The sequence below is a fragment of the Macrosteles quadrilineatus genome, unplaced genomic scaffold (genome assembly GCF_028750875.1).
Source record: "Macrosteles quadrilineatus isolate MER2022 unplaced genomic scaffold, UCM_ALF_1.0 Scaffold_6__1_contigs__length_79288215, whole genome shotgun sequence".
Classification (NCBI taxonomy): domain Eukaryota; kingdom Metazoa; phylum Arthropoda; class Insecta; order Hemiptera; family Cicadellidae; genus Macrosteles; species Macrosteles quadrilineatus.
Window position 1 is genome coordinate 47,986,781 of NW_026542599.1, and position 12,527 is coordinate 47,999,307.

The window sequence follows — 12,527 nt, forward strand, 5'->3', positions numbered from 1 at the left end:
CGACACAACTTTATTTTCGTCTGATAAAAACTGGTTCCTGGCTCAGTCAGCAGTGCATGACTCTTTGGCCTTGGCTCAGCAATGGTTCATTTTAAACAAATTGGCTCTTCCCACATAGCACAGAATATTTATTTGATATCAAATAAACGTTCAATATATCAAACTATGTCAAATCAAAAATTTGATATTTATTTGATATTCATTTAATGTTTAAAATGTCAAAGTCAAACAATGTCAAACTTTGAATATTTATTGTATCTTCAAAATATCAAAGTCAAATAACATCAAATTTAGAATATTATCTAAATATTCTTAATGTTAAAAATTTGATTTTCTCTTTGAAAATTTCCAAATATAATAGTTTAAAAAATTTTTAGATTTAACTTTTTAAATTTTTTTGAGTAAAGAATTAGTCCCCAGCCTACTTTGTAACATGGAGGTCGGAGGTCAATTATCTCAAAATAATTAATAATAGGAAGGAACACTGAACACTGTAATTTTTAATTAATTGATGATGGATTTTGACTTTTCGCGGGGGGGGGGGTTGTTGGAACATCTGATATTTTTCTGAATCTAGGCTTACTACACATTTCAAGAAGAGTGAATAGGAAACACAGCTTTTTTAAAAGTTTTGTTTATTAATAAAAAAGTCAAACGATTGGCCTTATCATTTTATTTTTACTAGTAAATTAAACCAAACGTAAATTTAAATTTTTTTAAGTGTAATATAACTCTAAAAATATGTTAAGTATCTAGTTTGAGCTTGACTTGGCCCATTCGTATGAAAGGAAGAGAGGAAGACTGAAGACAAAACAGTATGATTTATCTATGACAAAACACCAACTTAATTCTAACCTAACTCAGCAAACAAAACAAAACAATACAAAACAAATTACAAAATCCGTCGCGCGACCACCGACCAGTGGTGGCCAGTTTACTCACGGTGTGGATTTATTTATTTATTAACCAACAAATTGCCCATTTTGAGGGAAAGTACACGACACGATTTATGTAAAATGTACCTATGACAACTAACTTGTTGAGTAGGCTACATAAGTAGTGAAAATGAAAATAAACTATGGAAGCAACAAGAGTATCAAGATTCAAGAACAAGACATACATAACCGATAACCTCAAATCAGTTAACTTAAGTGTGCTGATATTTTGTTTAGTGTGTGTCACTGTTAGTTTAGAGTTGTTATTTTTGTGACTGGGTATTGGCATAACCTACACCGAACATCTTTTCACGTTTTGATCCTTGGAGTATGTAAGTATAAGTCACTATAGGCCCTACCTAGTAACATAGACGTATTTTAGGCCTTGGCCTTACCTAGACCTAAGTTAAGCTACTGTACAAATTAAATTGGCCAACTTATCATTCCTAATGCCTTAACTTAAGTATAAATAGATAAATCTGAAACCGCAAAATAGGCAATCTGTTTTAGAGGAAGTATTTTTCTGCATACTAATTAGGCCTAGGCGTAAGCTACTAAGTTAGGCGGCTTGCTTAGTTCTTACTGAACCAGTAGTTTATTTAGCTTCAAAGGGCAACTTCCGGATGAAAATAGTGTTCAATATATAGGCTAGTAAGTAGGACTAACTAACTGGTTTACAAGGCAAATGGAATACCATACTGTGTTGTAATACCTTGTTAGGCTAATTTTGAAATATTACTAAGTTATGTGGGTTATATTTTACGTCAGTCACTAGGCCCTAACTTAAGTTTATGTAAATTCACCATCAAGAATAAGTTAACTTAATTTAGGCTAGCCTAGGCCTAACATATTCTACCTCAACCAGGTTACAATTTACCGGTAGGCCTATTATAAAAGAAATAGCCTAGCCTATTTGAAATCCATTTTCCTTTTAAACTGAATTGGGGTACACTTCCGTATCTGTTGTCAAAAACAACTGAATGAACATAGGCTATAACGATCGATATTTTCATTCGGTTGTTTTTGACAACAGATACGAAAGTCTACCCCTGTATTGTCTCTTAGTCTTTTGTATTTTAGTTGTTGTCTGCTTCCTTTACTAACCAATGATTAGGCCTAACTAATCTTGATACATATTTAGGCCAGAGAAAGGTATGCATGAATTTAACTAAAAGTAGTTTTCTCTCCATTGTTTCAGTTGATAACTCTGCAGCTTTGGTGGAAGTTATTATTTGGTAGCAGTGAATAATTTGCCTACGGTACCAAATCTCCCGAGTGACAAAGTGGCTGTCTAGCAGCCTGTAGGCTGGGAAGGAGGAATAAATTTTTCTTTTGCAATCTGCATCTGAAGCCAGCTATCTTGCGTAAGTTTTTTTTTTTTTATTTACAATCAGACATTAATAATAGGTAGACATACATATATTTCAATTAGGTTTTCTCAAAATTTAAATAAGTTAAAATAAAGTTTCAATCTTAGGTGTTTTTATTTCAATTTTTCTGTTTGATTCGCCATGACTGTGTATGTCTTTTTTGCCATAACGGGTACAGTTCCGCAGAGAACCTGCGATATATTATCGGATGAATAACATTATATATCAATAATTATCCGATTCAATACATCGTTCCCTATGTTTTTTCACTATGTAAACATCAAATTGAGTTATGATTTGCAGATTTGGTGAATTGGTTTTGCAATATTAATATCAAATCAGATATAGGCTATATACCGTCCGATAATATATCACAGGTTCTCTTAGGAACTGTAGATAAGTTAGGCTCTACCACCAAAACACAACCTAATTCATGATAGGTACCTATTGGGTAATAACGTAGCCTAAGGTTCATCACACAGTTAAGAGAGTTTCTCTTTTTTTGTGACCCACTTATATAGAAAGTCTTTGATTTACACTTTATAAATATTCCGGCAGTGCTAACTTGTGTAAAAGAAAACTGTATTAGTTGAATTTTTTTAAACGCACACATAGGCCTATACACACACCAAACTACATCCGACCGTTGCACTCATTTCAGTCAGTGCTCACCCCAATATTTGTCCGTTCAAGTGACTGAGGATTACTTTTACCACTACCTAGGTCAAAATTTTCAATTTTCAGATTTAGATTTAGCTTTAACAAGGCTACTCAAAAGAAGCGAATGCCATCAAAATATAAAATAGATTTCACTAACAATTTAATATGTGTACCTAGTTGTAGGCTATCCTGGGTGTTGATCAGGAAAATTAAAATATATACAAATTCTAGTGCTAATACTAATCCCTTTTATACAGAGGCAGAACCGGTACGCAAGAACACTAGGATCATGGTGTAATGGAAATATATGTTGTTGCTACTATAATCAAGAATTGGCTTCGCCCAGCAAAGTTTAGGATTGATGCAAGGTAAATTTATTGTGTTATTTATAATTTAGGTTAAAGAAAAGATTGCTTATCTAATTACCTAATATAGAACTTAAATTTTATTATAATTAACAGATTAGGCCGACATCTAACTACTGTGATGTTTTCTTTTCAAGTTGTGAATTTTCAGTGACAGGCTATGCAAATGAGCAAAACTTAATCTGCGGTTTTATCCATCTCTTTTTTCTTTATTATCAAGAACTCAATGCCTTATCGACAAATTTAATTATAAAGTACAGGTATAGTAAAAAAATAGGTCTTAAAAATGCCTAACGAAGGGGTCTCCAACCTACAGCCTGTGGGCTACATCCGGCCCTCATGCAGTTTTATTCCAGCCAGCAGAAAGCCAGCATACGTTTTTGAAAATTATTATTTTTTATAGCAAACACCAATTATATTCTCCCACGATTGCGTAAACACGTGTGGTCAGGTGGTCTCAGCTATATCGTGATCATCTCCCGTGATCTCGCCAAGACTCACGAGCATATTATACTGCAGTCTCGACGGTGCCGTGATTGTCTTTTGCAATCCCAGCAACACCCTTCATTGTTGACCGTGATTTCCTTGAGGTGTAAAAAGAGAACTTTGTCAATGAATGCAGGCTCAGCCATGGGATATTTATTTACCTCGCGGCTCATACCATAATTAAGAGCAATTAACTGTCTCTTCCCCATTCAAAAAAATTTGTGTACAATACCCTGTCTCCAAGTTGGCAGGTTAACGTATTTAAATAGGAACATAGTAAATGTCTCTCACTTGCTAATTTTTTCTCAATAGGCCTAGGGGAATATTAGTAGTAGTCAAGTAGCGGCAGATTAATTTAAATATATATATTTTTAATTGATCCTAATTGGCAGAACTACAAATTGAAATCTTAAACTAGCTGACATTTTAAGTGTCAAATTTTATAGCCTATTCTCACTAAAAAATCATTGAACTTTTTGTCAAAGATTTAGCTTAGAATGTGATTACTTCTTAATTGCACATCTTTCGTTAGAATTAGAGGCATTTATAATTTTATTTTATGAACAGAACTATATTTTAGATTATTAAAAAAGGAAACTATGTAGTTTATTTGTTTATGCATAGATTTTGATAAAATTTGGCAAACTTATTTACTTTATCCTATACTATTGACGTATGCTCAAAAAAACTTTTTACCTTCTCCATGTCTGCAAACCTAACCTTGTTAAATCTAATCTTCAATTCAATTTTTATCTTGTATATTTTTTTATATTATCAGCAAGTTAGGTTAGCTTATGACAGTTTAATTTTATAATAGAATGCTCTCATTTTGTCCGTAGTAAACCTTAATTCAATTTTTTCACAATCAGCAAGTTTGGTTAATTTGGTTAGGTTACGACATTTTAATTTTATAATAGAATGCTCTCATTTCGTCCGTATCACAAAAAGCCTTTACCTTGTGACAAACGACAACTACAATCGCATCGATAGTAGATGATGTTGTGATTCGATAGAGTAGCGAACAATTAACGTTAGTCGCTAAATCGGTGGCGTTTTTAGACAAAAAAGTGCTCACCGAGGAAAAAGGGTTGGAGACCCCTTGTCTAACATATTATATTTTATCTATAGCTGTCTTAGAAAATAACTCTGTTGAACCTCTTTTACAGGAACAATAGAAAACTCAAGAAGGCCATTTGGGAGATGAAGAAGACCAGAATTATTTTTTTTTGTAAATTGTACATATCTTTTTTATATTTGTGTTTAAATAATTTTTAATTAAACTTATTTTATCATACAAACAAAGTTTTTTCTTTAAAATGTTTTCCTTGAATGCAATTTTGTTTTAAACAAATGTGTTTTGTGATACTTTTGTTAATGTTTTGTCAAATAAGAAATATATATATATATTTACATTTTTGGGTCACCCAAGAACTTTAACAAACTACCTATAACTTCAGAATAATAAGTCAAATCAAGGTAAGAACAGTAAAGAAGTCTGAACTGATATTATTTTAATCGCCATGAAATTTGAAATGTGAAAAAATGCAACCTAATTCTTCTAAACATATTTTACCAATAAATGTATGAGACATTTATTTGATATTCAATTTAATATTTATTTAATGTCAAATTAAGTGAGGTTGAACCTAAATTGACCATTTATTTGATATCAAATGAATGTTTGCGAATATTAATTTAATATTCGAATGTCAAAAATGTTATATCAATATTTATCACCATCATATTTAAAATGTGAATGTAAATTCAATCATATTCTCTTTATTATATTTTACCAATAAATTTATGAATGTCAAATTTGATATTTATTTTATATTCAATTTGAATATTTATTTGATGTAAAATTGAGTGACGTTTGAACCTAAATTGAACGTTTATTTGATATCAAACGAATGTTCGTGAATATCAATTTGATATTCAAATGTCAAAAATTTGATAGCTATTTGATATCAAATAAATATTCGGTGCTATGTGGGTTAACCCTTTCAGTGCTAGGCCAATAATTCATATTTTGTAAGACTTTTTTGTTTGCCTTTTAATTCCATTACCTGTTGTTGAATTTTAACTGTCATGTTGTCACTATTTTATTAATTAGGCTAATTTTGAATAATAACACAATAAGAAAATATATAAGAAAGATAAATCCCGCTATTTGTAGTAAACATTAAATAAAACTTAGTTTTTGTTGTAATTTTCCTGGTTTTCCTATAAATTTTTATGTTCTGATAGCATTATTTGAAACCAAAATCTCATAAAATCAAAAGACATATAGTTTACAATGTAATATTGAATTTAACCTTGATTTAGTTGGACGAGGTTATCGTAATATAGCCATTTTAGGGAAACTAATGTTTTGCAGCAAAGTCTCAGGAACACATTTATGATCACTGTTGTGTTTAAACTAAAAGATTGCATCTAAATAGTCCGTGACTAACTGGTGCTGCTACCTAGTAACGCATTGAACAACCATCTGCAGCGCCATCTGTTCGCAATCGTCGGCGACAGCTTAAATACCGGGTTTTGACTCCCCACTCTTCAAGCACGGATAGCCGAGAAGGCTAGGGCGTGTGTCACTTGGCCAGTGGCATTCGTCTGCTCGGGTTCGAATCCCGTCCTGTGTGGCAAATAATTGGTGACCTGTGTGTTTGTAGCGATATACTACAACCACTGGGGCATAGTGAGGTGTTCATAATCCTTGGTTTAGACATACACCTCGAAATCATCGGATTGGGCGAATCTTTTAGCTAAGTGGTTGATAGTGTATCCTATGAACATGCAGGTCACCAATGGCCGTTTTGCTATTTTTTGTTAAAATAACCTTCCTCTCTATATCCCTTAGATTGTATTGTATACAATCTTAATCTATATCCCTTAGAGATTTTTTAAAACAACGATATATCGTTGCATAGCACTGAAAGGGTTAATGATTTGAAAACCCAGGAAATAACTTTCAGCCTTTTGCCTAATGTACCTGAAAGTTTGTCTGTAAAACTGTTAGGTTTTGTACTGGATCCCAAGCTGTCTTGGGAAGGTCACATAGATGTCCTGTGTAAGAGACTGAGCAGAGTGTTGTTCCTGCTTAGAAAGCTAATGTCTGAGCTTCCAAGGCCTACAGTTAGGCAGGCCTACCATGCTTTCTTTCAGTCTATTTTAGCCTACGGAACCAGGCTGTGGGGCCATGCCACTGGTACTCAGAGAATTCTATTAATCCAAAAGAGAGCTGTTAGAGTAATTTCAAATGCTGGGTACCTTGACCATTGCAGACCTTTGTTTGTTGAAAATGAAATTTTGACAATTGTAAATGAGTACATTTTTCAGTGTCTTGTGGCAATAAAAGCCAGACAAGACTCTCTTCATGTAAATAGCGATGTACATAGTTATGATACTAGGAATAAGTTTGATATCTTTGTACCTAGAAATAGGCTTCAAAAATCAATGTGTTCTTTTCCTGTTTCAGGCATTAAACTTTTCAACAAATTGCCCCAATGTACAAGAAATTTAAACACAAAAAAATTCTCCACTTTTGTAAAAAATTGGCTCACACTAAATCCTTTTTACCATGTATCTGAATTTTTCAACTGCGACAAGAGCAATCTGGTGGTAACCGGTTGAGTCATTTTCAGGTACACCTGCATGGTTTGTGCATGTTTTCTTGTTTTGTTTTTTTGACTTGAGCTTATTTATTTGAATTGTTTGTTGATAGATTTGATTTTGCATGTTTTATTTATTTAAATGACGAGCCTATTGTACTTATTGTATTTAATGGTAATAAAGACTTATGACTTATGGTGCTGCGGTTGCCATGGTTACCATAGGTTCCGGCGCACACCGCTGTAGTTTACGTAGCGCGTACGCCGTAACTACCGTGGTGCTCCAAGCGGTGTGCGCCAGAACCTATGGTAACCGCAGCACAGCTGACGTCTATAGCCTATTTAATTCTTTTTGTCTATGGTATAATGTAAAGAATGGGTAGGGGAAGGTGTTATACCTTGGACCTATTTTTAGTTTTTTATTTTTCAAATGTCTCAGATCTATTAAAACTAAACCAAAGTAAACCCAATCATCATTTTGCTTTATAATGTATAATTACTCATTGTTTCAATCAATTTATACTGATATTTCCAACATAAAAAACACATTTTTCAAAACCTTACAATAGGTCCAAGGTACAACATGGGTGTTGTACCTTGGACCTATGGGTGTTGTACCTTGAACCTAGGGTTTTAAAACACAGTTTTTAAAGATAAATTGTTTACTTTAACATAAGGCTGGCTTTATAATAACATACATTGTTAACCTGAATAACCAATATGAAGTGAGCACTTAGTTAGGCATAATGATGAATCTACTCAACATTGTAAATGTCCAAATTGACGCCAAATGTAAATTTTTCCAGTTGCCGAGCGGAGCCTCCTGATACAATTGGATGCGGTAGTTTGAACAAAACATCACTTTTGTCAATGTCATAAACTGTTAAATCATCTCTCATAAACTTCTGGCTATTCCCATCCCTCTTTAAATACTGAATCTTCAGATACGTGTCACAGACTTCTAGGACTTCTGCTGCAAAATGTTTCACCATGGTCTTCCCGGCTATTTTCACTAACACATAAGCTCCAGAGATGATGTTTTCAACGTCAGGGTCCTCCAATTCCCCGAAATCTTCCTCTGATAAACCTGATTCATCATATAATGGTTCATCAAGATCTTCGGAATCCGAATCATATAGTTTCTTGAATTTAAGCTTCTTCTTAGGTTTTGCTGTATTCTTGATTGACTTCCTTTCTTTCTTGATCTGCTTCTTAGCTATGCATGCGGCTTTTTCAGCTTCAATTTGATTTTTTGTTGGTGTGTCAGTAAGAATGCATGACTTTTTCTTGGGGCGACCCTTCCTTGTTTCTTTTCTTGGTTTAGCTTTAGGGTATGGTCTTATGTCTTCTGGAGAGAATGTTATGCGGTTTGGAAGGCTAGTACCGGTAGAACGTTCAGGACTGCAGATATCCAATTCAATGTGGCTTGATAGAGAAATCAATTCAGGATTAGAAGATGTTGCAATTCCAGGAAGACCTTCATCTACCTCATTCTCATTTTCATCTTGATTGGCATCATCTAGCTGGGTCATGGGTCTGTCCGTAACAGAAGATGGCAAGAATTCATGTTCAGGGAAGATATTTTCGTTGAGAGGTTGTAAACCACTAGCTTTGAATCCGTTGAGAATGTTCGCAGGAGTGAAACTCAACGAGAAAGCTTTGCCAACCAGCTCCGCAACATCATATATAGTTGCCGGCTTACCAGCATTGTCTGGTCTTAGCATCCACTCATGCATGGCTGTGTTATAGAAGGTCTTGAAACTTCCAAACACTGTCAAGTCTAATGGCTGCATCCTGTGACTCGTGTGAGGATGGAATGTTACCAAAGTAACACCGTTATCTTTGGCTTTTTGGATGGTCTGCACTGAAATATGACTCTCATGGTTGTCAAGTAGTAGGATAGTTTTATTTTCTTTGCTCGATTTGCTGTATTTTATGAAATGTTCCATAAATTGAAAAAACAGCTCTTCGTTAGACCAGCCTGAGGGACTGGCTCCGCCTATGGCGCCTACAGGAGCTCACTTTAGCATATAATCCTTGAAGTTCTTTCGTGGAAATACCAACATAGGTGGTATAAATCCACCTCCAGCATTGATAGCAGCAATTACTGTAATGTTTGTTCCTCTTTCAGCATTTGTCATGCAGCCAACTTGCTTCCTACCTTTTTCGCAAGGATCTTTGGTGGCACGTGAACCGTGCTAACTCCCGTCTCATCAGCATTCCAGATATTGAAGGCAGAAATTCCTGTATTCTTTTCCAATGCTTTTTTGTAGTTGCTAAAAGTTAAAGCTACATTTGTTTTGTTGAACGCCGTAGATCTGGCTAGACTTGTTGCCTCAGGTTTTCTCAGTCTTAGGTCTTTTTCATGCCTTTTACGAAAACTCCTGAGCCAGTTTTCGCGTGCCATTTTATTTGTGTCCCATGTACTGTCATGCTGTATTTTGTTTGTTTTAGCAAACTGGTAAGCTAGTACACGCACGTCTTCTAATGTCAAACCATATTGTAAATCTGCGGCTTTTAAAATATAACTGACCAAAAGCTCCTCCTCTTGTAGAGTAAACACAGTTTTGATCTCTGACATTGTAACATGAGTAAATTTTTCAAGACCTGATTGTTGGAACTTTTTTTATATCTTATCAAGCTCGCTTTTGGGATTGAAAAATCTTTAGCTGCTTTGTAAATAGATATTTCATTTCCTAAAATAAGCTGCATCGCTTTTTCAATATCTTCTTTAGGAATAATCTTCCTCTTGGACCCATCTTTACTTCTTGGCATTTTTTTAATTTACATGTGGCATAAACCTAAAATTAAGCACTAAAATTAGTTAAATCCTACACAGCAAGGAAGAAATATGGAATTGAAGAGAAAATTTAAAAAAAAATATCTTTGATTGCTATTAAATTGTTTGATAGTCCCAGTAATATAATAAAAATTGTTGGTGGTTTACAAATTTGTTAGGTTAAGTTAGTTCCATGATTTTAACGTTTTTTTAACCCTACTGTTATAATATATTTTTCTTTAAAATTAAGCCAATAACCAATAGCCTAAATATAGTTCATTTAATGAACAAATTTATTCAAATGCAATAATGTTTCACCTTGAGTTCGGTCATTGTACCTTGGACCTAGGCCATTGTACCTTGGACCCAGGTCCAAGGTAAAATTTACCTCTAGGTCCAAGGTACAACACTAGCACATGTTTCAGAAAAGTAATCTTGTACCTTTTGAGGTTAGGACTTAAGACTGTTTCATTTATATGGAAATGTAGCTCAAAACATGTTCTATAACAGGTATTTGATTCAGTACATAAAACAAAATACTTACAGTTTTATAAAAATTATAACATTTATCAAAACCGCAAATTTTTTTGCTGAAAAACACTTTTTATTTGTAGCTGCTTATACAAGTGTAATTTCTCATCAAAATCCACTTAACATAGGCCTCTGGTGGTAAATGCATGCAACTGGTGTAGCAGTTCTTATTTACCACAATAGATAGCTCCACAGTAACAATGGGTCCAAGGTATAATAGGTTCAAGGTACAACATCTTCCCCTACTTTCCTGTTAAAGGGAACATTTATTACAGTATATGTAGATAATTTCTTTTCGAATATCAAAATTTTATTTTTCTGTCCGTTAAACAGCCATTCTCCATTCCTTTTCTGTTATTAAACGGAATTTTGAAACGGTAACATAGCCTATACAGCAAGTTTGGTTAGTTATGTTATAACTTAGGTTAGATTAGCTTAGTTTGATTTTGTAATCCAATAAAATAGGCTATTTAATGTTTGCCTAAACAAGGTTCGGCCTACTTCTAAATTAGTAGATAATTTAAATGTGTTTGAAGATAACAGAAGGAATAAGTTATGAATCATGAAGTAAAACAAAAATATTGATAAGCTTATATCGAAAAGAAATCATCGATAATAATGAATGTTCCCTTTAACAGGAAACTGCCAAAGAGTGAGAGACCCAATATAATAACCTAATAGGGTACTATAGTGTAGGCCTGTCTATCGATAGCGGAACCTAGCCTTGCCCTACGCCAGGGTAATGCAAAGCCTAGCCAAGGCCTAAGTTATTTAAATGTTAGTTAGTTAGCCTAGCCTACACATTTAATTGGCTTAAGGACCATATTTAGTCTACGGCATAGACTTTTTTCCAAACAGTTAATGGTTTACAGGCTATAGGTTTAAATGTGTCAACCTAAAGATTAGTAGGCCTTTATACAACTCACCCAAGGGTTTCTAATACAAAAGTTACACCGCTTGGTAACTTATTTTTAAGTGCCTTTTACCACACAGCCTAGACAGTTATATAATTATAAGATTTGTCCTTTTGCAATGTTTATGGGAAATGTCGGTACTGTAGTCCTAACTGTGTGACCCTACAGGGGTACAACAGTTTCTTAACTGGGCTACGCTAATATCGATTGGAACTATCGAATTGAAATCTTGATTAATAATCGATATCTTAAAATATAATGTCTATTATAAAATTAATCTGTCATAACCTAACCTAACTTGTTGATGGTGAAAAAATCGCAGTTTACTAATCGAATCGATAGTTTCAATCGTTATTAGTGTAGCCCAGTTAAGAAACTGTATCCTTGTTTTATTTGGACAACACTTGGAACAAAACACAACAAACACTTTTAAAGACTAGGCCTACAGTATAAAAACTAACTTTAACTTACAAGGGTGCACGGGGATGGCACGGTAGAACGCATAACAATAAACACTCTTTTATACACTTAAATCTTAAATCCGACTTCAAAACATATACGATACTTCGATAAAACCTCAAATTATTTAAAAAAAAAAAAAAAAAAAAAAACACACAGCTTAAAGACTTTGAAAACTACAATCGCTGGGGCACGGCAGGGGCAGACAGATGATGACAATGACAGAACGACGTCGACAGAACGAGAACAGTAAACAACTCTTTTGCTTCAATTGTGTGAGAGTCGTTCATTTGAGATCAGCTCAATTTTACGGTTTGCGCATGCGCAGTAGGCTAGTCCAATTCCTGCCCCGAAACGCTCGCGAAAAAACTGGCCCATGAAGAAGAAGAACCATCTTGTTGATGACTGCGGTCTGTCGTC

General features: G+C 34.1%; 1 long non-coding RNA gene across 1 annotated transcript; it reads left to right on the top strand.

Moving 5' to 3' along the window:
• Window positions 1-1,133: 1,133 nt before the first annotated feature.
• On the top strand, window positions 1,134-5,112 carry LOC128996132 (uncharacterized). The gene is made up of 4 exons (XR_008491022.1): window positions 1,134-1,267; window positions 2,134-2,299; window positions 3,223-3,333; window positions 4,983-5,112. It is a non-coding gene; the product is annotated as an uncharacterized LOC128996132 (long non-coding RNA).
• The last annotated feature ends 7,415 nt before the right edge of the window (window positions 5,113-12,527 follow it).